The sequence below is a fragment of the Loxodonta africana genome, chromosome 16, assembly GCF_030014295.1.
Source record: "Loxodonta africana isolate mLoxAfr1 chromosome 16, mLoxAfr1.hap2, whole genome shotgun sequence".
Lineage (NCBI taxonomy): Eukaryota > Metazoa > Chordata > Mammalia > Proboscidea > Elephantidae > Loxodonta > Loxodonta africana.
Window position 1 is genome coordinate 54,281,659 of NC_087357.1, and position 26,538 is coordinate 54,308,196.

Consider the following 26,538-nt stretch of genomic DNA (forward strand, 5'->3'; position numbering starts at 1 on the left):
TCAATGGAGTAGGTCATATGCATGTCACTATATGACATATTTTTTCCTAAATTGTATGTTCGGTGCTTTCACTTTAGCAAATGCTAAATTGTGTGATAATTTTGATAATATGGAAGAAGGAAAGAGAGAAGAGGAAGAAGAAATAAAATATAAGAGCAGCAGATAAACCAACCATACATAAATGTTTTACCTTTTTTCTGGATTAATTTAAAATTTACATGTATACTATATTCTTTCACTATTATATTGCACAGTTGCTACAGCCACATGTCCATGAAGAATCTCCCTGTGTGGTACAAACTGTTAACATGCGTGGCTGCTAACTGAGAGGTTAGTCCACCCCGAGGTTCTTCCAATAAATCAGCCATTGAGAATCCTACAGAGCACAGTTCTACTCTGATACACATGAAGTTCACCTTGAGTCGGAGCTGATTCAATGGCAACTTTTTTTTCTTTAATGAGGAATCCAGATTGGATTTACTAGCACTATAACCTATTCGATCCAATTAAAATATGTCTCTGTCCAAAGTTCTGAAATCAAAGTAGATGAATTTCTGACTTAGACCTTCCCTTTGACCTTTAGCAGAATGTTCTATATTTAACAATATCACTCTCAGTTGGTAAGAAGAAAACTCATATATTTCACCTTTGGAGAAATTGAAACACATTTAAGGGGGAAAATAACATATTTTGGTTACTGACAGAGTCAGAAATACACCACTATGACATTTTATTGAATTTATTGAAGTGAATGTTACTTAGAACATGCAGATGGTAGGTTCAAAACATCCTCATCTAAAGTAACAGGAACAGAGTTAAGAAATGCAAAAGAAAACTCTCAAGTCTCAAAATGTATCGCTGTATTGAGACAGACGGTCCAGGCAGCCACCTTTCGTGATGCTTCCTGTCAAAGATCAGATGATCTGGAGTCTAATAGCTATGCTTGTTAGCTCTCTTATTACTCAAGTAAATAACTGCAGGATTGCATCATTTTTATCCCTTTTAAATAAAGTGACTCTTTTAGAAAATAAATAAGGCAAGATGAGAATAGAGGCGAGATCCATGTCATCTCTGACATTTTGACCTTAAGGCCACCTGCCCCTAGCTTTCTGCTCACACTGTCCAATATAAAAACAAAGATATACTGTCTATTCATGGCAGAAGATAATTCATGGTAGTAGACAGACCAATGTAAGAGAAAAATTAGTTTCTCTTTGGTGTTAAGATCAAGAAGCAGTTTTAGTTGCCTCGCATACTGTGGAAGTGTCATTGTTTTTCAAGTGACTTGCTTCATTTCAACTGTCCTGTGTTTTACCGTTCTTTCTTGGTTGTCTTTCCTTATAGTCTAAATAACGCTGATGCTTTATTGCTTTCTAATTGCTTAATTTATATCTCTCCTAGTAGTCAATTTTTTCAGACACTCCCTGATATGCCTCTCCGTAATTTACATTAGATAAAAAAAAAAGACTTCAATATGTGTGTTGTCTTTTCTCATGCTACTTCTTAGTTGATAACAATAATACATTGTTAATTTATAATTAAGTTTACCAAATTTATTACTCCACAGAACGGTTTAAGGAGTCTTCTCATTAAGCAGAGAAACTCTTTTAAACCAGTTAGGATTTAACTCACTTCTGTCTAAAGATTGTTGTCTTAAACGTTCCCATGCACTAGAGATCTTACAATCTGAGATATTACCATCCCTGCAACTTAATTGAACACCTCCAATATGCTCTGAAATGTAAAAGGATGGAGAATACAGAATGAAAAATAAAGCTTTTGACTTTGAAAATCTACAACCATTTTAAAAGTATAATATATTCATTTGGGAAACTTGAAATCCTTTCCAAGGTGTTGGAAATCCAAATGATAGGAAATTTAGGACATTCCAGACATTTTTTTATGTATATCTGAAAGGTTAGAGAGGATCCTGACTGATGCCTGGCTTAGTGTGATAATTACTAATATTTGTAGCATTTATTTTGACCTAGTCTCTGTACTATTCCCAATTTGGCCACTAACTCCTATATTTCTTAAATGAGTTTCATATTCTGATTGCTTGGTTCCTGCTCTTGGTCACTCTATTTTCTACGTTCATTCCTCCTCCAAAAATAGGAAATGGATAGCTATAGTTATGTGTCAGACCCAACTCCGAATACTGAATATGGTAATGAACAATATTTGATGAAAATTACTTTATAAAATAGAAGTTAAATATGTCCCCATAGATTGTGTACAACATCAGATATCAAATGGAAAAGTAACACAGTAATCAAGGCAATAATGCAAAGACACACCTCTCAGTTTCACAACTATGTCTTGTGAATATTTTTATGTTTGCTGTTGTTGTTTGTCTTTAAGTCAGTTCCCACTCACTGTGACACCCTGTGTGCAGAGGAGAACAGCTACATAGGGTTTTCAAGGCTGTGATCTTTCAGAAACATATCTCTAGGCTTTACATTCAAGGAGCCTCTGGGTGGGTTTGAATCTAAAACATTTCATTAAGTAGTCCTGTGTTTAACCATTTGCAGCAGCCAGAAGACTGGATATTTCAGTTTTCCTAAACTCAATTCTACAATTCAAATACATGTTTATATCTAGTTTAATGAGCAATCAAAAAATCAGTCAAACATGTCATTCCTAAGTAACTCCTATTCCCTTCATCTAAAAGAAACCTTTTCTCCACCATAGATAGCTCCCTTTCAAAAACAGTGTGCTTGTGTGTGTGCGTTTGAAATAAAGTGCAACATTAACTGTGCTGCTCACTTCAGTGCCAAATTCAAGGGCCAGAATCTCCCAGATCCAACAAGTATTGGGTTTCTCTTCCACTGAACCCATGAAAACAAAAGCTCATGAGATTCCAAATATTTTACACCTGTGTGTTTCATTAAGGTTTGTTGTACGCTGATTTGAGAAATAAAAAGACCTAAAAAAAGGGAACTGAGAAGCCCTCCAAAATTGGCCAATTCAGAGAAGACAGAAAAACATTTCACAAGAAAAATTACTTTGAAATGATCTATGATTTACATATTTATATCACTAGAACTGGAAGGAGGTATTCGGTATATCTATCTTGTTACTCAATGACATGCCTTGCCCCCTCAGGTGAAATGTACTCAGACCGAGAAGGACATCGCAGTCTCTTTTTCTATAACGGTTTACCTAATAATCTGTGTAATGTACTAATCGAACCTGAATTATGTTTATTAGTAAATCAAACACAGGAAAGGCAACAGGACCAGCAAAGCTTTCGTTTTGTTTCTGTTGTGTGTGTGTGTGTGTGTGTGTGTGTGTGTGTGTATCAAGCACTTGGCTCCCATGCTGGAAACAAAGTAAGTGCTCCATGTTTTTACAATGAGCAAGTAACAGAGAATCAGAGAAACAAGCGCTGGAGAATCGCAGGCCTACAAATGTAGTCACGAGAGAGATATCCAAGTTATCACACATAACTTATAAACAAAAAATTAAGTTAAAGCATAAAAATACAACAATGATAATAAAAACACTGCTTATTAAGTACTAGCTTCCAGCAATAGTGATGTCATTTATTCTTCCCAAATATCCCATCAACACATGCTGTCATGCCCATTATAGAGATGAGAAAACTAAGGCATAGCACAGTTAGGAATGTGCTTAACTTCACACAGGTTGGCAGTACACAAATTAAAATCACTATGATATACTGAATCAAAATAGCAATGAAAGCAAAAGCAAATAACAAGGTGGACTAAAAAATCGGAAAGACCTTACCAACAGCTTAGTTAGAGTTTGTGTAGGTGAATAAGAAAATAGCCTGAGGCCTATTGTTACAAATTATATAGGCTTGGCCAATGTTGTTGTGGATTAGGCTAAGGTCCTAGGATAATAAACTATGAAAACAATAAATGTATATTAAACAGAGCATTTTCTTGACATTGGTTGAAATAGAAATGGAATGATTTTCCTCTTATGAAATGATCCAAATATCCAAATACAGAGATGACAATATGCAACAGCATTCTTTTAATAAGTATTCAAGGGCATTTCATCACAGAGCATAGTATTTTCCTGGGAAAAAAAACAGTTGCTCAGCAAATAACTATTCCCTGATTTAGTGACAAGAAGTACTATACTATGTTTCTCAAGTATCATTTGTTGTCACCACGTTTGGGAGAAATGCCCTGACGCATGGTGTATTCACAGAGTCAGCGTAGCATCATAGCCAAGGTCATTGGCTCTGGAAGGTTTGAATGTGATCTGTCCAATTTGCCAGGGTTACGTCCTCAAATTTTCTGGGTTCTATAAAGTGAAAATAATAATAGTACTTATATCACAGAAGTTGAGAGAATTATATGAGTTTCTCCATGTACAGTTCTTGAGATAACACTTGACATATAATAAGCACTGTTATCTACTTTGGAGCCCTGGTGGCACAGTGGTTAAGAAAGAGCTCAGCTGCTAACTAAAACGTTGGCAGTTTGAATCCACTAGCTGCTCCTTGGAAACCCTGTGGGGCAGTTCTACTCTGTCCTATAGGGTCTCTATGAGTCAGAATCGACTTGACTGCAATAGGCTGTTGTTGTTTTCTTAAATCTATTTGATAATTTGTACCCCAAACTCAAGTGCCACGCAATGAATTACTTAATATGGTCCTTCTAGCCATGGTCTTTGTGACTCATACACAATAAATGAATGGGAATATGCAAATAAGGTACATGGAGCCTGTGATGGTTGGGGTTATGTGTCAACTGGACTGGGCCATGATTCCATGTACAGTAGATTATCCTCCATTTTATGTGTTGTGGATTCTAACCTCTACATAGGGCCTCTATGAGTCTGCTGTATGTTGTTAGATGTCATCAAGTCAGTTCCAACTTGTAGTGACCCCAAGTACAACAGAATGAAACAATGCCCAGTCCTGTGCCATCCTTACAATCATTATGCTTGAGCCCGTTGTTGCAGCCACTGTGTCAATCCATCTCCTTGAAGGTCTTCTTCTTTTTTAGCTGACCCTCTGCTTTACCCAGTATGATGTCCTTCTTCAGGGGTTAGTCTCTCCTAATAATATATCCAAAGTATGTGAAATGAAGTCTCATCCTTGCTTCTAATGAGCATTCTGGCTATATTTCTTCCAAGACAGATTTGTTTGTTCTTCTGGCAGTCCATGCTATATTCATTATTCTTCACCAACACCATAATTCAGAGGCATCAATTCTTCTTCTTTGGTACTTCTTATTCCTTGTCTAGCTTTCACATGCATATGAGGTGATTGAAAACACCATGGCTTGGGTCAGGTGCATCTTAGTTCTTAAAGTGACATCTTTGCTTTTTTATACTTCGAAGAGGTCTTTTGCAGCAGATTCGCCCAATGTCATTTGATTTCTTGACTGCTCCTTTTGTGTGCGTTGTTTGTGGATTGAAGTAAAATGAAATCCTTGACAATTTCAATATTTTCACCATTTATCATGATTTGGCTTATTGGCCCAGTTGTGAGGATTTCTGTTTTCTTTATGTTGAGGTGTAATCCGTACTGAAGGCTGTGGTCTTTGATCTTCATCTGTAAGTGCTCCCTATATAGGACCATTATAACTCTGTATTAGTAAACCAATCAACAATTAGTTATGATACCCTAGCCATTACATGAGCCATAAAGTATAATCACAGGCGAATCCAGAAAAGGAAACAGAAGCCAGTACTTTATAAGACATGTGGGTACCAGTACTATTTCCCCTTCCATAACACAAAGGATTATATCTTCACATTTCTAAAATTTCCATCTATGATTATATACATTTGCTGTGCCTCCTTCCCCTTTGATAGTTCAACACCGTTCTCAGCTAAGGTGCCCTTCTTCCATGCGATGCTATTTCAGATATCTCTCACAAAGGTCATGCTAAAACTGAAATGAAATTTCAAATCAAGTGCTTATTTAACCATCTCTTTATTTAACTTTTCAGAAATGATAAAGGTCACAGCTCTTGTATAGACAATTAGCTTTAATTTCATTTTAATTACTTTGTGAGATTTTCATTCTGAGCAAAACTTTATTTGGTTGCTGAATAATTCTTTTTGTCGCTATTTGATTGATAACATCAATAGTTGTTTTACCAAGTGGCCTGTTAACTTTTAAAGATATTTTTAGTCTTTGCTATTCTGGATTCACTCGAAATCTCCGCAGGGGTTGAGGAAAATGTTTCTGTTATGCCCTGTGCAGCTTCAATCATTTCATCTCAAGTCACCTCTATTCTCCTTTGCTCCCTTTTTCTTTCCCCTTCCTCCTGTATCCTTCACACGCTTTGTTTTGGTAACAATTTTGTATCAAATAATTATTAGGAAAACCAAACCAAAACCATACCCATTGCCGTCGAGTCAATTCTGATTCATAGTGACCCTATAGGTCAGAGTAGAACTGCACCACAGGGAGTCTGAGGAGCGGCTGGTGGATTTGAACTGCCAATCTTTTGTTTAGCAGCAGAACTCTTAACCACTAGGCCACTAGAGTGTCTGTCCATTTCAGTGATTCTGAGTGGGTTTCTGAAAATAATTTGTCTGGGAAATCTTCCATTTTTAGGAAGATAACAGCAATGGGTAACAAACAATAAACTGCGGCAACGACTATCCTTGTAATGTAAATGCAAACACTGTAAAAAGTCAACAGATAATTAAACTCACTCATATCTATATGTTGTAAAAATGTATTTTTGCCCTTTTAGATGCTTTTAGCTTTTTTCAGATGTCCTTTATTCAATATTTATTTTGACTTAAAAATAATTTTACATATTTTTATGTATACTTCCATTTTTCTCCTAGTATCTTAAAAATGTACTGGTGTATGGTTGTGTGTGTATGTGTGTGTGTGTGTGTATTTCACAAGTCAAGTGAACTTGCCTATGGGTTTTAACATCTTCCTATCCCATAAGGTAAATGTTTAAATACTTATAATATTATGTCCTCTTCCCATTTCCCAGTGATTTTCCAACATCCATTTGGCTGCCCACCACTAAGAAACTTCTCAGAAAATACAACCACCACTAATAGCTCTTAGGTAGCACATATTTTGTGACAACCAGTATGTTAAGTGCTTAAGTACCACCATATAACATTGGTACTGTTATTTTCCTCATTTAACAGATGCCACAGTGACACACAGTGACATTAAGTTTCTTTCCCAAAGTCATACACCTGGCAGTTGGCAGAACTGGGACGCAAATCAAGGCAGCGTGGCTCCAGGGCCCATGATTTTTAACCTTTGTACACACCTACCACTTAGTCATTCAATTCAGCTACTGAACCAGCAGGTATCACTTTTGTGCATAGTTTTTATTTTTATTAGTTTTTTTTCTTTCCACTCTAAGGTCTATTCTTTTGGAAAAGATTTTCTTCAAGAAAATACACGTATGAAGCACAAGTTGAAATTCTATGATGTTGCTGAAATTTTTCCTCCCTGAAATTAATGTATCTGTTCTTTCCTTTTCAAATGAAAAGTTTATTCTGTTATAAATTGGACTAAAAGTTTCTTCAAAATGATACTGTTCTCAGATGAAATTGTTATTGTTGTTAGGTGCTGTGGCGTCTTTTCTGACTCACAGGGACTCTGTACACAACAGAATGTAACTAGTCTAATGCAAACATTGTATTTGATGCATTGTGTGGCTGTAGCTTTCCTAGCGTTTATCTTTCTGATTAAACAGATAATCAGAAAGAATTTGCTAAAAGAATAATAAAGAATTCGTAATCTTTCTGGTAAGAAACTGATTACGAGATTAAGATCACAAGGAAACATAGCATATGACTTTATTCTATGCCAATGTTGAATATTAGCTTTGAATATTTTTTTTAAGGCACAGGCTAAGAAGATATTTAGGGTTTTTTTTTTTTTTCCCCCTTTGTGTTAGTTCTCATCAATATATGCCTCTTAAAAAACCCTGAGGATACCAAGTCTTTTACTTTTTGTGCCTCAGGGCACTAACTAACAAGTGTAAAGTAGCAAGATAATTCTTTTCATTACTGGTAAAAGCTCACTTTTTACTTACTATGTCAGCTTTACTTACGAGTTCTTACTAAGGCTAACAGCAGAGAAAATTCTGTCCATAGTTCTTGTAATAAGCTTAAAATTTTTCATCTTTAATACTTCCTCCAATCTCTGTGCCCTTGACCTCCCTCAGTAAGGTTTCCAAGAAACTTTGACATCCACTGTTAACAGTTGTTAAGAGTTTCGCATCACCCGTATTATTACTGAGAAGAATAGAGTACATAAAGACAATCAATAAAACTGAACAGATACACTTACGGCATCTCTTTTGCCAGTAGTTGACCTCCTCAGCAGCAAAGTTGTTAGAGCTGCAGATTCCTTTGAATTCCTGGCAAACACCCATTGCTCATCTATATGAAAAAAATGTAAAACAAAAATTACAAGACAAATTCTGTCTTTGTTATCTAGCGTTGTTATAACAGAAATAACACAAGTGGATGGCTTTAATAAACAGAAATTTATTCTCTCACAGTTTAGGAAGCTAGAAGTCCAAATTCAGGGTGTCAGCTCTAGGGAAAGGCTTCCTGTCTGTGTTGGCTCTGGGGGAAAGTCCTTGTCTCCTTTCAAAATCTGTGGGCTTGGTGTCTCTTGGAGATCTTCATGTGTCTTGGCATCAACCTTCCCCTGCATCTAGGATGTTCTCAGCTCAGGACCCCATGTCCAAAAAACACATTCTGCTCCTTGCTCTTCTTTGTTGGTCGAACTGAGGTCCCTCCCTCTTGCTTCCTTCTCTTTCCTTTTTTCCCTTGCAACAAGACATCTGGACCTGCTCCATTGGTCATTCAACTTATGCTTTTAAGAAACTTTTCTGACTTTTCCAAATCTGTCTTCTACATAATATTATGCTAATATCCACCTTACCGGACTGTACACATATTTGTACATTCACTATCTGATCTCTAGTGGGTACACAATAAATGTTTATAAAATGAATAAATGTAAATATTTTCCATAATTACTGAGGACTCAATCATCCAGATTTTCTTTGTCATTCTCCAAAGCAAATATTTAAGATGACATCAAAAGGGAGAGAGATGTAATTGTAAACTCCTCGGGAGATTTGTCATAGTCCTCTGCTTCTAAATGAGTGAAGGTTAAAAGAGCTTACAGACAACAAACTCATTATATCCATGAAGATATTTGCATATTATCTTCCTCTTTACCTATATGTTTTTTATTCCTCTAGCTCTTCTTTTTACCATTTTTTCCCTTTCCTTCAATGAAAATTTAATATAGTGATTTTACTGCAGTGATGATTATAAGATTGAGTGGAAACTTTCCTTATGATGCTGGTCTTTATTATTAAGAAAAATTGATTTCCAAAGAATTATTTGCAATCAACTCCAGACCTTACAAGAATCAGGCTCCTTTCTAAGTAAGAACAATTTCTAAAAGGTAAAGGTCTCCAGTTCTCCAAATGATCTCAGCTAGTGGACACTTATAGGTTATCATGGATTAAGGAGCTGTGAAGACATTTGAAGCCATTATCCAATCTGAAATGCATGGCCTTGCTTTATCTCTGATAAAGTAAATGTCCGCAAGCCATCAATAGGTTAAGAGGAAAGCAAATACCAAATGTGGGTCTTGCTGAAGATCCTGTACTAAAAACCCTAAAATCTGTGCTGAAAATTAAAACAATAAATCATACCCTGACAGAAAACAATGGAAACAAGCACTTTTAGGCTCTGGAAATGAATTGAACACTTGGAACAATTTGTTCCAATTTCATCCAGAAATTTACCAAAACAATCCTGAAGCTGAATTACCAGAGAGAGAAACCTGAAATTATTTCTACTTTAATCCCTTTCTTGGCTAGTTCATTGTTTTCTGCAATGCCACAGTCTTAGCCTAGTTAGCTGACCAAGTAATTTTAATATGATCAAGTATAGATGTCTTATTCTAACCCAGAAATAAACAGGCCATAGAATTCTCTGAATGTTCTCCAAGACAGTGTTTTAGGAAGATGCTTTTATCACTTTTGCAGCATTTCTTCAGAGAATTTTAGTTTTGTTCATGTGCAAAAAGCATATATCAGGACTGTGATAGCTACTCACATCAGAGCAAACATTTTCTCGACTCTTAGGCAGGATCCCAACCTGATGCTTCTCTTGTTCCCTCCCTCCTTTCCCCTGCCTTCAGTTGCCTCCTTCTCCTCTTCTTTATCTCTCTTCAATCCTTTTCTTTCCTCCTTTCCTACTTTACCTTTCTTTCATTCTCTCCTTCCTCACTTCTTTTTCTCATAGGCAGCATAAAATATTAGATGGAAGTTTGGAGTTACCCTTTCATAGGAAACACCCAAAGCATAAACACGGACCCAAGAAGGATCATGCAGATTTCTTATTAGGTATCTGTCCTCCCTCTTCTTTCTCGTCATCTTTCTTTTCTGTGTTGTAAAGCTTACTTGAATGCAGAGAAAAGCCACACCTTCATTTCAGTCTAACTCTTCTTAGAATCTGTGAGATGAGTTCAAAACTGGGCTAAATCCAGAGTGGAACTGGTATAATCCAATGAGGAATCGGAAAACCCAGTTAGAAAGCTATTACATAATCAATGCAAAAAATATGACATTCTTTGGACAAAAGTAGAGATAGACAATGTCAAAGCCTAGATATATTCTGAATACAAGACTGAAATAATTCACTAATGAATTGGATGTAGGATGTGAGGAAAGCAGTACCTCAAAGTTTTTGGTTTGAGCTACTGAAAGATTGAAATTGCCATTTATTATATGGTGACCATTCTAAGAGGAACAGGTTTGGGAGTGGGAATCAAGAATTTCATTTTGAATATGTTTGGAAAGAGAATACAGATAGATATCCAGCTGGAGATGCTAATGAGTTTATGGTATATTTGAATCTAGAGTCAGTAGAAAGATCACATCTGGACACATTAATTTGGAAGTAGCCATCTTATAAATGACACTTAAATGCAATGAACTATATCACCTAGGGAATGAGTGCAGATTGAATAAAAACTCATTTAGGAACTTGGACTCAGAGCTACTGTAATATTTACTCCAAAATTTAGATGCTAAGGAGCAGTCAATAAAATAATCTGAAATGGAACACCTAATGAGGTAGAAAGAACACTAAAAGACAGAGGTGTTCTGAAAATCAAGTGAAAAAGTTACTTATTAAAGAATGTCCTATACCTAATTAATAAAAATCAAGATGCCCAAAATATGCATGGTATAAACCCATTTGTGTAAACAACTGGATATTAAATAGATATGAAAGCGTACATCAATGAATATTTCTATATATGTTTCCATGTACCTAAAAAAATTCTAGAAAACGGCAAAGGAGTTACTAACCGTGGTTACCTTCAGAGAGTAGCATGGTTACCTCCAGAGAGTAGCCATGGTCTTGTAACTCCCACAAAATGATTGACTGGGACTATGCAAATTGAGTGACTATGATTTACCAAGGGGAATGGTCAGTTCATGGTCCTGCTGGGAGGGCCATGCCTTGAAATTGACAAGAAGTCAATTTATATAAATAAAGGGCGACCCCACAGAGGTTTGGAGGCACCACATTACCATCAAGATGAGCCTGGAGTGGAACATGTCCTTTGGCCCTGTGGTCTCTGCACTGAGAACCTCCTAGGCCCAGAAGAAAGAGCTATAACATGAGACTGGACATGGGTAATTTGGGAAAGGGTAAGTAATTTCCCTTTGGGACTATGTTATTGGTTATCATTTGCTTCCTAGAAATAATAATAATGGCTTTCACTTTGCCAACACTGTGTGTCTCACGTGTCTGGATCGATAACAAATGAACACAGCACCCATGAAATGGTTGATACTAGTGGCTGTTATGTTTATCATTCCTAGCAGTCTTACGGCTGCCTGGAAGTTGGAGGCACAACCTGTCTGCCTGTGCAATGGATACAGTGTAGGCAGAGCATACACTTACATATAAACTAAATCTATGATAATTTGCTTTCCTAATCTTTACTACAGAGGCTGTGATCCCAAAGGCACTTCGTAGAACTTAATAATTTACAAAGATGTTTTATATCCTTTATTTTGGAAAGAAAATTGTTATACATGAGTCACTTATCCCATCAGCACTGAAGAGCCCAAGGCTGTTCTTTATACAACATTCTTTAAAATCCTCCTTCTCTTTCACTGCCTCAAGTAGTAGGATTTTAATCAATTCATTTAAAAATAAAGCCCAGCTTCCTTAATTGCCCTCATAGCTCAGACATTATTTTCATCGGTATGCATACATTTTGCTGTTTGTTCATTTCATCCCATTTGCTTTTAGATTTTTGTTCATGTATCTATTACTTTTTCAGGATTTATGCTTTGAAATAAATCATTGCTCTAATAGGAACTTCCTCATAACAACACACATACACACACACAGACAGCCATTGTTTAAAGTATGGTTGCCATCTTCCCCCAGAATTCTATTTTGCTACATTAAGTTTATTGCCTATGAGAAATATCCTATCATATGCACTGTGAATGCTGCACTGCAGGATACCCCCTTTTCATCTATCCCAGCCAACTAATATATTAATTTTGCATAACAATTAGAATATAAAATATACATCCCTCATAGCATACACAATCCTAGTACTCACTAGGAGTGAGGAGCTCCCTTTCTTTGGCTTTTCAGACCTAGGAGTTTAATAGCTCTCCAGTGTGACACCCTGAGGGCTTCACCATCTATTGTTGGTTCACTTAATTATGTCCACACTTCGGAACAGTTGTTGACTAAACCCTTCTAATTACTCCTTTAAATCATGCATTTCCAGCTGGGATAAGACTGAAACATCTTGCTTAACAAAAATAAAGCAAAATCCAAAATAAATAAACAAAACAAAGCAAACAACAACAACAAAAAATTCAATCTTCTGTGCACTTCTGGAACTGCATCTGCTCATAGCACATTAAGTGTAATTTACATCTATATCCCAATGATCTTAAAGATGTTAATTCACAAAAGGATAAGAAACATGTACCGGAAAGCAAATCAATGCACACCTTCCTTCACCGAAAAAGTCGTGCTACTAAAAAATGTCTGTCAAAATTAAATTGTGGTTAATAATGTAATTAATTTACATTCTTGAGATAATTCCTTATCTTACTACTGACCAGCAGCAGATAGACCAGGGACAAGACTTTGAGTAGCACTGATCTATACTGAGTCTATTTCTGTATTAGTATTTGTTGTTATTTATGATGTTGTACCAGCTGTGCTTAGCCACTCGTCTGTCAGTTTGTTGTACTGTATTGGCTTGTAAGTTGTTTTGAGGTTGGCTGCTATGCCATCAGTATTTCAAATACCAGCAGGGTCACCCATGGTGGACAGATATGAGCAGAGCTTCTAGACTAAGGCAGACTAAGAAGAAGGACCTGGTGATCTACTTCCGAAAAAGATTGGCCAGCGAAAGCCTCATGGGTAGCAGCAGAAAATTGTCTGAGGTAGTGCTGGAAGATCAGCCCCTCAGATTGGAAGGCACTCAAAATACAAGTGGGAAAGAACTACATTCACAAAGTAGAGTCGACATTAATGACTTAGATGGAGTAAAGATTAAAAAACTTTCATTTGCTGATGTGGCATGGCTCAAAATAAGAAAAAATAAAAAGCTGCAAACATCCATTAGTAATTGGAACAGAAATGTATGAGGAATAAATCAAGGAAAATTGGAAGTTGTCAAAAATGAGAAGAGCACTTGAAGATCAATACACTAGACATTAGTGGGCTGAAATGGGCTGGTACTGGCCAATTTGAGTTAAACAATCAGATGGACTGTTATGCTGACAATGACAAAATGGAAGACGAAAAGAATCACATTCATTATCAAAAAGAACATTTATAGGTCTATACTGAGGTACAATGCTGTTGGTGACAGGGTAGTATCTATACGTCTACAATGAAAACCAGTTAATATAAACATTATTCAAATTGATGTTGTTGTTAGGTGCCGTCAAGTCGGTTCTCACTCATAGCGACCCTACGCACAACAGAACGAAACACTGCCCGGTCCTGCGCCATCCTTATAATCGTTGTTATGCTTGAGCTCATTGTTGCAGCCACTGTGTCAATCCACCTTGTTGAGGGTTTTCCGCTTTTCTGCTGACCCTGTACTGTGCCAAGCATCATGTCTTTCTCCAGGGACTGATCCTCCTGACAACATGTCCAAAGAATGTAAGATGCAGTCTCGCCATCCTTGCTTCTAAGGAGCATTCAGGTTGTACTTCTAAGACAGATTTGTTCATTCTTTTGGCAGTCCATGGTATATTCAATATTCTTCGCTAACACCACAATTCAAAGGCATCAGTTCTTCTTCGGTCTTCCTTATTCATTGTCCAGCTTTCACATGCATATGATGTGATTGAAAATACCATGGCTTGGGTCAGGCTCACCTTAGTGTTCAAGGTGACATCTATGCTCTTCAACACTTTAAAGAGGTCCTTTGCAGCAGATTTACTCAATGCAATGCGTCTTTTAATTTCTTGGCTGCTGCTTCCATGGCTGTTGATTGTGGATCCAAGTAAAATGAAATCCTTGACAACTTTAATCACTTCTCCATTTATCATGATGTTGCTCATTGGTCCAGTTGTGAGGATTTTTGTTTTATGTTGAGGTACAATCCAAACTGAAGGCTGTGGTCTTTGATCTTCATTAGTAAGTGCTCCAAATCCTCTTCACTTTCAGCAAGCAAAGTTGTGTCATCTGCATAACGCAGGTTGTTAATGACTCTTCCTCCAATCCTGATGCCCCATTCTTCCTCATATAGTCCAGCTTCTCGTATTATTTGCTCAGCACACAGATTGAATAGGTATGGTGAAAGAATACAACTCTGATGCACACCTTTCCTGACTTTAAACCAATCAGTATCCCCTTGTTCTGTCCAAACAACTGCCTGTTGATCTATGTAAAGGTTCCTCATGAGCACAATTAAGTGTTCAGGAATTCCCATTCTTTGCCATGTTATCCATAATTTGTTATGATCTGCACAGTCAAATGCCTTTGCATAGTCAATAAAACACAGGTAAACATCCTTCTGGTATTCTCTGCTTTCAGCCAGGATCCACCTGACATCAGCAATGATATCCCTGGTTCCATGTCCTCTTCTGAAACCTGCCTGAATTTCTGGCAGTTCCCTGTCAATATACTGCTGCAGCCATTTTTGAATGATCTTCAGCAAAATTTTGCTTGTGTGTGATATTAATGATATTGTTCTATAATTTCCACATTCAGTTGGATCACCTTTCCTGGGAATAGTCAGTTGGCCAGGAAGCTGTCTTCCATATTTCTTGGCATAGACGAGTGAGCACCTCCAGAGCTGCATCTGTTTGTTGAAACATCTCAGTGATATTCCATCAATTCCTGGAGCCTTGTTTTTCATCAATGCCTTCAGAGCAGCCTGGACTTCTTCCTTCAGTACCATCGGTTCCTGATCATATGCCACCTCTTGAAATGGTTGGATATCGACTAATTCTTTTTGGTATAATGAGACTGTGTATTCCTTCCATCTTCTTTTGATGCTTCCTGCATCGTTTAATATTTTCCCCCATGGAATCCTTCACTATTGCAACTCGGGGCTTGAATTTTTTCTTCAATTCTTCCAGCTTGAGAAACACGGAGCGTGTTCTTCCCTTTTGGTTTTCCATCTCCAGCTCTTTGCACATATCGTTATAATACTTTACTTTGTCTCCTTGTGCCGCCCTTTGAAATCTTCTGTTCAGTTCTTTTACTTTATAAATTCCTCCTTTTGCTTTAGCTGCTCAATTTTCAAGAGCACTTGTCAGAGTCTCCTTTGACATCCTTCTTGATCTTTTCTTTCTTTCCTGTCTTTTCAGTGACCTCTTGCTTTCTTCATGGATGATGTCCTTGATGTCATTCCACAACTCATCAGGCCTTTGGTCACTAGTGTTCAATGCATCAAATCTATTCTTCAGATGGTCTCTAAATTCAGGCAGGACATACTCAAGTTCATATTTTGGCTCTTGTGGACTTGCTCTGATTTTCTTCAGTTTCAGCTTGAACTTGCATATGAGCAATTGATGGTCTGTTCCACAGTCTGCCCCTGGCCTTGTTCTGACTGATGGTATTGAGCTTTTCCATCTCCTCTTTCCACAGATGTAGTCAATTTGATTTCTGTGTGTTCCACCTGGCAAGGTCCATGTGTATAGTTGCCGTTTATGTTGGTAAAAGAAGGTATTTGCAATGAAGAAGTCGCTGGTCTTGCAAAATTCTATCATTTGATCTCTGGCATTGTTTCTATCACCAAGGCCATATTTTCCAACTACTGATCCTTCTTCTTTGTTTCCAGCTTTCGTGTTCCAATTGCCAGTAATTATCAATGCATCTTGATTGCATGTTTGATCATTTTCAGACTGTAGCAGCTGATAAAAATCTTCTATTTATTTATGTTTGGCCCTACTGGTTGCTGTGTAAATTTGAATAATAGTCGTATTAACTGGTCTTCCTTGTAGGCGTATGGATATTGTCCTATTACTGACAGCGTTATACTTCAGGATAGATCTTGAAGTGTTCTTTTTGACAACGAATGCAACACTATTCCTCTTTGAGTTATCTTTGCCAGCATAGTAGACTACATGATTGTCTGATTCAAAATGGCCAATACCAGTCCACTTCAGCTCACTAATGCTTAGGATATCGATGTTTATGCATTCCATTTTTGACAATTTCCAATTTTCCTAGATTCATACTTCATACGTTCCATGTTCTGATTATTAATGGATATTTGCAGCTGTTTCTTCTCATTTTGAGTGGTGTCACATCAGCAAATGAAGGTCCCAAAAGCTTTACTCCATCCACATCATTAAGGTCAACTCTACTTTGAGGAGGCAGCTCTTCTCCAGTCATCTTTTGAGTGTCTTCCAACCTGGGGGACTCATCTTCCAGCACTATATCAGGCAATGTTCCACTGCAATTCATAAGGTTTTCACTGGCTAATGCTTTTCAGAAGTAGACTATCTGGTCCTTCTTCCTAGTCTGTCTTAGTCTGGAAGCTCAGCTGAAACCTGTCCTCCCTGGGTGACCCTGCTGGTGTCTGAATACCAGTGGCATAGCTTACAGCTTCACAGCAACACTCAAGCCCCCACAGTATGGCAAACTGACTGACACAAGGAGGTCAAATGTACCAACCCCTAATGCCATAGAGGAAAATGAAGATTTTTTATCAACTTCTGCAGTCCAAAGTTGATTAAAAAAAAAAAAATACAGTCAGGATGCCTTGATAATTACTGGTGATAGGAATGCTAAAGTCAGAAACAAAGAAGGATCAGTAGTTGGAAAATATGGTCTCAGTGATAGAAATGATGCCAGAGATCCCATGATAGAATTTTACAAGACCAATGACTCACTCATTGGAAATACCTTTTTCAACAACATACATAGTGCCTATACATGTGGAACACAGTTGACGGAATAATCAGAAATGAAATTGACTACATCTGTGGAAAGAGATATGGGAGGATCTCGATATCATCAGTTAGAACATAGTCAGGGGCCAATTGCATAACAGACCACCAATTGCTCTAATGCAAGTTCAAGTTGAAGCTGAAGAAGATTAAAATAAGTCCATGAGAGCCAAAGTATGACTTTGAGTATATCCCATGTGAATTTAGAGACCATCTCAAGAATAGATTTGATGCATTGAACACTAATTGACTAAAGACCAGATGAGCTGTGAGATGACATCAAGGACATCATTCATGAAGAAAGCAAAAGGTCATTAAAAAGACAGGAAAGAAGAAAAAAAGGCCAAAATAATCTCAGAAGAGACTCTGTAACCTGCCCTTGAACATAACGTAGCTAAAGCAAAAGGAAGAAATGATGAAGCAAAGAGTCAAACAGAAGATTTCAAAGGGCAGCTCCAGAAGACAAAGTACAATAAAGATCTGGAGTAAGAAAAGCAAAGGGAAGAACATGCCCGGCATTTCTGAAGTTGAAAGAACTGAAAAAAGAATTCAAGCCTCAAGTTGCAATACTGAAGGATTCTATAGGGTCTTATGAGCCAGAATTGACCCGATGCCAACAAAGTTTTTGTTTTGTGGACAAAAATGACTGCAACAAAAAGAATTGGTGGTTATAGAGCCATTTCAAGGGGTAGCATATGAACAAGAACTGATAGTACAGAAGGAAAAGGTTCGAGCAGCACTGAAGGCATTGGCAAAAAATAAAGCTCCAGGAATTGATGGAATACCAACTGCAATGTTTCAACAAATGGATGCAGCACTGGAGGTTCTCACTCCTCTATGGCAAGAAAATTGGAAGACAGCTTGCCTCGCCAACCACTGGAAGAGATCCATATTTGTACCCATTCCAGAGAAAGGTGACCCAACAGAATGAGGAAATTATCAAACAATTTCAATAATATCACAAAGTAGTAAAATTTTGCTGAAGGTCGTTCAAAAGTAGTTGCAGCAGTACATACACAGAGAACTGCCAGAAATCCAAGCTGGATTCAGAAAAAGACATGGAACCAGGGATATCATTGCTGACGAAGATGGATCCTGGCTGAAAGCAGAGAATACCAGAACGATGTTTACCTGTGTTTTATTGACTAGGCAAAGGCATTCAAATGTGTGGTCCATAACAAAGTATGGATAACATTGGGAAGGCTGGGAATTCCAGAACACTTAATTGTGTTCATACTGAACCTGTACATAGACCAAGAGACAGTTGTTGGAACAAAATAAGGAGAGTCAATTCCGAGTCACAGTTTAAAATCAGGAAAAGATGCATGTCAGTGTTGTATCCTTTCACCATACTTACTCAATCTGAATGCTGAGTAGATAATTCGAGAAAGTGGACTATATGAAGAACATAGCATCAGGATTGGAGGAAGACTCCTGAACAAACTGTGATACGCAGATGACACAACCTTGTTTGCTGAAAGAGAAGTGGACTCGAAGCACTTACTGATGAAGACCAAAGATTACAGCCTTCAGTATGGACTACACCTCAATATGAAGAAAGCAAAAATCCTCACATCTGAACCAGTAAGCAATATCATGATAAACAGAGAAAATATTTACGTTGTCAAAGATTTCCTTTTACTTGTATCCACAATCAACACTCTATAAGCAGCAGTCAAGAAATCAAATGACATTGGGCAAATTGCATTGGGCAAGTTTGCTGCAAAAGACCTCTTTAATGTTTTCAACAGCAAATACATAACTTTGAGGACTAAGGTGTGACTGATCTAACCCATGATATTTTCAATCATCTCCTGTGCTTGGGGGAGGTGGACAGTGACTAAAGAAGACAGAAGAAAAATTGATGCATTTGGCAAAGAATATTGATAATACCATGGACTGCCAGAAAATCAAAATCAAACAAATCTGTCTTGGAAGGTGTACAAGCAGAACGCTCCTTAGAAGGGAGGATAGTGGAACTTGGTATTGCTTACTTTGGACATGTTATCAGGAAGGACCAGTCCCTTGGTAAAATAGCAGGTTAGCACAAAAGAAGGAGAGCTTCAAAGAGATGGATTGGCACAGTGGCTGCAACAATGGGCTCAAACATAGCAATGATTGTGAGGATACCGCAGGACTGGGTAGCATTTTGTTCAGTTTGCATGGGGTTGCTGTGAGTTGGAACCAACTCAAGGGCACCTAACAACAATGACACCTACTGTATCTGTGACATATTTGAAGGTTTGCATTGCAACCATTTGCATTATAAAGGCCATGATTATAAGAGGTTTCTTTCTGAAATGGAAGAAAGTAACACTGATATGAATTAAGAACCAGAAAAGGAAAAATCCTGTAGTTGCAAAGGACTGTCTTCTTTTGAATCAGCTCATCACTTAATATTTGAATTTATTCACTAAGGATTCCTTTATATTAATTACAAAGACTACCACTTTTTTTTTTCACTTTAAGGTATCATAAAAGTTGTATAAATTAAACTATCAGGTATATTAATAAAGAATAATTAGAATTCTAATTTTAACATTTTGTTTTAGGTAAGGAAAAAAGCTAAGAAAAGAAGAAAGATATGAAAGCAATAAAAATAAAAAAATGAGAAATATTTTTCAATAAGATATAATACTGAAGATTTTCTTTCTGAAGTAAAATCAGTTTTGGAACTTGCTGTTCTATCCTGAAGGAAAAATAGAAAAAAAAAATTCTTTAAAAACAAAACAAAAATAAACTAGGAAACAGAGATGCAAATTAACAATATCTTCAAAATAAGTATAGACTAATTTCTTTATATTATTGTTTATTTTGAATTTATTATGTACTAGGCATTGGACATTAAGCAAGGATGGCAAGACTGAGTCTTAATTACTTTGGACATGTTGTCAGGAGGGATCAGTCCCTGGAGAAGGACATCATGCTTGGTAAAGTAGAGGGTCAGCAGAAAAGAGGAAGACCCTTAATGAGATGGATTGACAACCGTGGTTGCAACAGTGAGCTCAAGCATAATGATTGTATGCATGGTGCAGGACCAGGCAGCATTTCATGCTACAGTACATATGGTTGCTATGAGTGGGAACCAACTCAATGGCAGCTAACAACAAAGACAACAGGTAATGGGCTATATGTTCCATATACATTGTCTGTTTTATTTAGTCTTTCGAATGCTTAATGATAAATTACATTTATTTGTGTTTAATATATGCCACAAGGAGACCTGGTGGCACCATGGTTAAGTGCTCAGCTGCTAATTGAAAAGTTAACCATTTGAACCCACCCAGAGGCTTTGTGGGAGAAAGACTTGGTGATCAGCTTGCATGAAGATTACAGCCAGAAAAACCCTATGGGGGCAGTTCTACTATGTCACATAAGGTCACTCTGAGTCTGAATTGGCTGAAGTGCACCCAATGACCATATATGCCACAAACAGTTTGGAATGGTTTATATGCATTAATTCATTTAATATTCACATCAACTCTGAGGTAAGTACTTTTATTACATCAATTTTTCAGATGAAGAAACTCCAGCAAAAAGAGGTTAAGCAACTTTCTCATAGATAGAACAAATGATAAGTGCTGGAGTTGGAATATGAACCCAAGATTCACTCTCTTAGACAATCTATTTTTTTATCCACATTTTACAAAGGAGAAAATAGTTCTAAAATTATTATTCTTTTAAGATCACACACAAATAAATAATAGAGCTAGGGCACAAATCTAGATCTATTTTCCAGTTCTAATAGTACTATTAGAAATAAGAGCCATTAGAGCACCTATTCTCCAAACTCCCAGAGCATAGGTAATCAGTGAGCAGCTAGCCCCTAACAGTGAGAGTCATAGACCACTGGCCTCCAGACTCCACTGACTAGAGACACCAACTTCTTTCTGGGACACAGTGCCTTACTGTTTAGGTCCAACATACTTCAAATGAAGGTAATTGATGAGTGAACCTAATGACTCTTTATCTCCTATTACTTCACAGACCACTCTTTTGATGCTAAACCCTTGATCATTTAGAAAGATACTATACTTCCTGCTTCCACTCTTGAAATACTTTAAATCTAGTTACAACCCTAGAATCAACATAGGAATAACCAACCAGAAGCTAGGGGCAAAATAATTTCTAATGTGGCAACTGCTACATATGTAAAAAAAAAAAAAAAAAAAAAAACCTAAATTATTCTTCAGCCAACGCTTTGTATAGATTAAATTCCTTTAAATTAACTCAAATTCACATTTTAAAAATAATGCCATGCTATGAATAAACAATGTCCATTCCAATAAGGTAATAAATACACTTGTAATCTTAATTTTTATTTTATTTTTTAATAGAATTAAGAGAGAGTGAGAAGGTGTGTAGTATGTGTGTGTTGTTTAAAAACAAGAAGCTAAGATCTTAGAACTATATACATAAAGAAAAAGGACAAAAGAAAACCAAACAGATTCTTATTTTATGAAAGAATGAAGACCTCAAATCAAAAAATAAAAAAATCCCATTGCCATCTACTTGACTCTGCCTCATAGTGACCATATAGGACAGAATAGAACTGCCCCACAGGGTTTCCAAGGCTGTAACCTTTACAGAAGCAGACTGCCACATCTTTCTTCTGTGGAGTGGCTGATGGGTTTGAACCACTGACCTTTCAGTTTGCAAACAGGTGCTTTAACTACTATGCCACCAGGGCTCCTTATAGATACCCCAGGGCTGCAATATTCCCCTTAATATCATTTTCATTTTTGCTCTGTGTGACATAACTATTTTAAAAAAAATATGCACTCAAGACGCAGAGCCAGTTTTTTGAGCATCATGTTAGTGAGCTCATTCCGTAAGATTAATCTTTGAATTCAGTAAAATGTAAAACGATTATTTAGATCAGAGCCTAAAGCAGGAGATGTACTTTGCATATACATGTTCAATAGTGCAAAACTGATATATTTGTTTATTAGCAGAGGTGAAAATCAGACCCTGAGATTTTATTAATAATTCAATAATAATGATCAAATTATCATATCTGAAACCCAAAATTAACTTTTTCAAGTGAATATTCATAAAAAAGAAAGAAAGAAAGAAAATCTCCTTTGCTCTGCAACAATGATGGAAATTTAAGTACATTGCAAAGTACAATTCCTTCTATAAGACACCCCTTCACCATTGAGGAGCAAGCTAGCAGAGAAGAGTGACCACTGAATGTGCTTCAGTCTTTATTCTATTTAATTATTTGCTCAGTCAGACCCTAACATGTCTCAGAAAAGAGAGTACATTCATAGGAGCTCTTTACAATTTACAAATTGAATTTTCTGTAAGAATAGCTGTTGGGTATTATTACTGTGTTACAGAAAATCTAATCAAAATTCGGTTTTATCGAATTTTAATGGAATCTTCCTTGTGTAAAAGAAATGCTGTGTTGTAGGCCCAATGTTGTGACTAATAACCTGGGGCCTCTAGGCATTCACATCATCTGTGTGGACTTCAATTCTGCAGAAATAAAATCTGTGGGAAACAACATAATCCTTAAATTTCCGAATAATACTGAAAGTTAATTTAAATCATCTTGCTAAAAGGTTGAGTATTAGCTCATTTTTTCTAGTTTCATACATCCTAGCAGTATAAATTGGTATAGTAAGAAATCTCTGTCATTGCTGCTCCAACTGGCAGGTTTTCCTTTCTCAATAAATAAGCTTAAAAAGAATTTATTGAGTTATTGCTATCTATAACAGGGTTAGCATTCCAGAGAGAACCAATATCAATGTGAGCTGCAGTTACTTCTCTCAAGGTTTTGACACACAACTAGAAAAGTAAGACAAACTGAAAAATAAGAAAAACATGGTAATTAACAAAAACACATGCGATCAAGTGTCAAAGCAGTGACAGAGACAAATGCCATAAACACCGGAAGATAAAAAAAAAAAAAAAAGACACACATAGCCTAATGAGATCATATTTCCAAGTACTAACTAATGTGTAAAAAGCTCAACAAATTCCTAAACCAGTACTTCAGGGGCCTTTGATTTAACCACTCCCAGCACCCCCTCCCCTTTTTTTTTTGTGAATCCTCCACAGATGAACCAGAAAACAAAAGTCCCAGATTCTTCATAATTAAATTTAAAATGTGTTGTGTGCCATGACGTTAATTCTGACTCCCGGCGACCCTATAGGACAATGCAGAACTGCCCCATAGGGTTTCCAAGGAGGAGCTGATGGATGCAAACTTCCGACCTTTTGATTAGCAGCCTGAGCCCTTAACCACTGTGCCACTAGGACTCCACAAATTGAAAATATTCCAGTCAAATTTGTAAGACAGATATATTTGGAGACATGATGAAAGATAGCATGTGGAGGAAAGTGGAAAGACAAGGAACAACACAGAGAGGAGAGTAGGAAGTACAGAAATACGGAATCTCAGCTAAAGAATCACCATCGCTAGGCCATCTTTTGAGAGCCTTACACAGCAAGAGAAGACAATGTTCTGGAGGGAAAGTGTCTCACATCTAACCAGAAAAACCCCAAACCAGTTGCCATCAAGTCAGTTCTGATTTATGGTGATCCCATGTGCATCAGAGCAGAACTGTGGTTCAGAGAGTTTTCCTTCTTTTTCAATTAATTCCCTTTATTTTTCTTGTAAAAAAAAAAAAAAAACCACTACGTGGTGGCCACAGCTGGAGCCTGATTTCTTCGCAGGGAGATGCTGGTGTGGGCCTTTAGGTGATGGTCAGTGAATTTCTGATCACGAGACTTGGTTAACATGGCCTCTTTCCAGAGGTTCAGGGGAGTGAGATAGCTGTAGGCCTGGGAGATGGCATCAAAAGTGGTCTTGGCAAAGTTGCCCAGCATGGCATTGCGGCCTCTGGCTGAGGTGCAGCAGCTGTAAATACCAGCCATTATGAGCAGCTCCTAGGGCACGGGGCCAAGGCGAGGCAATGCCTCTGGGTGTGGGGATGAAGTGCATGAGCCCAGAGCCACAGCAGCCCATTGTATTGCAGGGAACAGTGTGGTACTTGCTGAGCTTGTTCTCCCAGGAACCTCGCCGCCTGAGGATGATGGAGAGCTTGACCAGGATGATGGCCCCATGGATGACAGTAGCCACTTCACTGGGGCACTTAATGCACAGGCCAACTTGGCTGCTGTAGTCCCCAATTGCAATGAATGCCTTGGATCTAGTCTGTCAGCCAGAGCATGTCTGCTTTTGCACAGGAGTGATTTTAAAAACCTCATCTTTAGGGTACATCCCAAGGAAAAAGTCAATCATCTCAGACTCCTTTATGGGTGTGAGAAGAGAGAGATCCCCTCCAGGAACTTGATTTTCATGTCCTTCACCAGGTGGCCCAGCTTGGTGACAGGGAGCCACTCCTGATCCTTGGCTTTGACTCACGTGAGTGCCATGGTCAAGGCCTCCACTGACCACAGTGGGGCCAGGTCCAGGAAGCCACTGCCAAAACCTCTGTAGGAGCTCCCAAGACCTCCCATCCGAGGGTCCCTCCAACCTCAGGGGCCTCCATCCCTTATCACTGCACAGGGAGTCATTTGCCATTTGGTGTTTTCTCGGAGATGAAGCCATCATAGGCTTTTCAATGGCTGATGTTTTTGAAAGTAGATCACCAGGCAGTTCCTCCCCCCGCCCCTGAACCATCTCTGGGTGGATACAACCTTCATTCTTTCAGTTAGTATCCAGCATGTTAACCATTTACACTACCTAGGACTTCACATCTGACCTATGTGGGAATATAAGAACTCTGGGTTAAGGTCAACAGTGCGCTTGAGTAATAATGATATCCTTAGTACACTCCTTCTTCTGTACCAGTGTGGGTGGAAATAGCTGTGGAAAAATTCCTGAAAAGCATAGGACTTGAACTTAGTCCTGAATGATGCCAAGATAGCCCTAGAAGTAGTGACACTCTGAGTAACAATGGGAAAGTAAGTCAAAATGAGCTAGGATTAGAGTTTATATGAATAGGGAGGGTTCATGCCACAGGTTTAAAGACAGAAGGGCTTAAATCTAAAAGGCCAATCCCTAAAACATAGGAGATGAGTTCTAAGAAAACACTCAGGGTTAAGAATCCATGCTGTCCATTGGGAGTTAACAGTAAGAACATGGTTGAAAAGATTTTGGTGAGTATTATTTTGGGTGAAACAAACAAACAAAAAACCTCTTTGTATTGGTGCCTAGGAGGTACTGCTTGTTGGGAATCTGAGACCTATAAGAATTAAGGATAGTTTGATGTAAATAATGAGGCCTGAAGGTGAGTCCTGCTTTGCTCAGGGACCTAAATGTGAACAATAGCTCACATAATGTCCTGAAAGACACGTGGGCAGATTTAGTGACATGATTAGACAGTTGTCCTGGCATCCCACTCATTCTGTGGGAGCCTAAAGTCTGACTTAAAGTATTCTCTTGATAGTCTCCGGGCTTTGATTCTACAGCAGGTTTCTAGAAGACTTCAAGAAACAAAGTGATTCTTAAAAAAAAAAAAAAAAAGTAGTAGGAAAGGCACTTTTTAATAAGCCAAATGTATGGCTGTTCTTGACTGAAATAATTTTTACATGGTTGTGCTGTGTCCTTTGGAAACAATTATTTAAATTGAAATAGACACCTTATATCTTAAGTTGTTCCAACTAAAACTAGTTACAGACATACATTTTCTTCACTGTTAGAAAGATTTATGATGGCTCATTATCCTGAGAAAATCCTTGGCTAGTAAAAAGGTCTTTTCTGTGTCTGTTGCCACAGAATGCCAATATCTGTTTTTCCTCTTTCTCAATAGACTGCTCACGTCAGCACCTCTGTCAAGATTCACTGCCCTATTACAACAATGGAGCTATGAAGAGGAGAAGGAAGCTCATTAAGCATAACTTCTGTGTTCAGATTTTCAAGTCAGTCATTCAGCTGAATGATGCTTTCCCAACAGATGGTGGAAGATGAATTGTTGATGCAGCGGTCAATTCCAGAGGTAATCTTGACTCCTCCTCTCTTAACACAGTAGAAGGAGAGATTCAAGAGGGCTTCCACTGCCTTACAGTAAGATCTGTGAGGCCAACTATGGCAAAGTAGGAAAAGGAAATGGGCAGTTTTCCCTTAACTCGCTGCTGTTGAGAAAATCCTGACTCATAGTAACCATAC

General features: G+C 37.7%; 1 long non-coding RNA gene and 1 pseudogene across 1 annotated transcript in view; both read right to left on the reverse strand.

Annotated features, from left to right (window-relative positions):
• Positions 1 to 656: 656 nt before the first annotated feature.
• LOC111750317 (uncharacterized) overlaps positions 657 to 26,538 on the reverse strand; it is a 200,647-nt gene continuing 174,765 nt past the window's right edge. Inside the window, exons 2-3 of the long non-coding RNA XR_002785477.2 lie at positions 8,270 to 8,361; positions 657 to 5,549 (exon numbers count right to left, since the gene is read on the reverse strand). This is a non-coding gene — a long non-coding RNA (uncharacterized LOC111750317). The remainder of the gene's footprint in view (positions 5,550 to 8,269; positions 8,362 to 26,538) is intronic.
• LOC100663125 (small ribosomal subunit protein uS5-like) lies at positions 24,063 to 24,743 on the reverse strand (annotated as a pseudogene).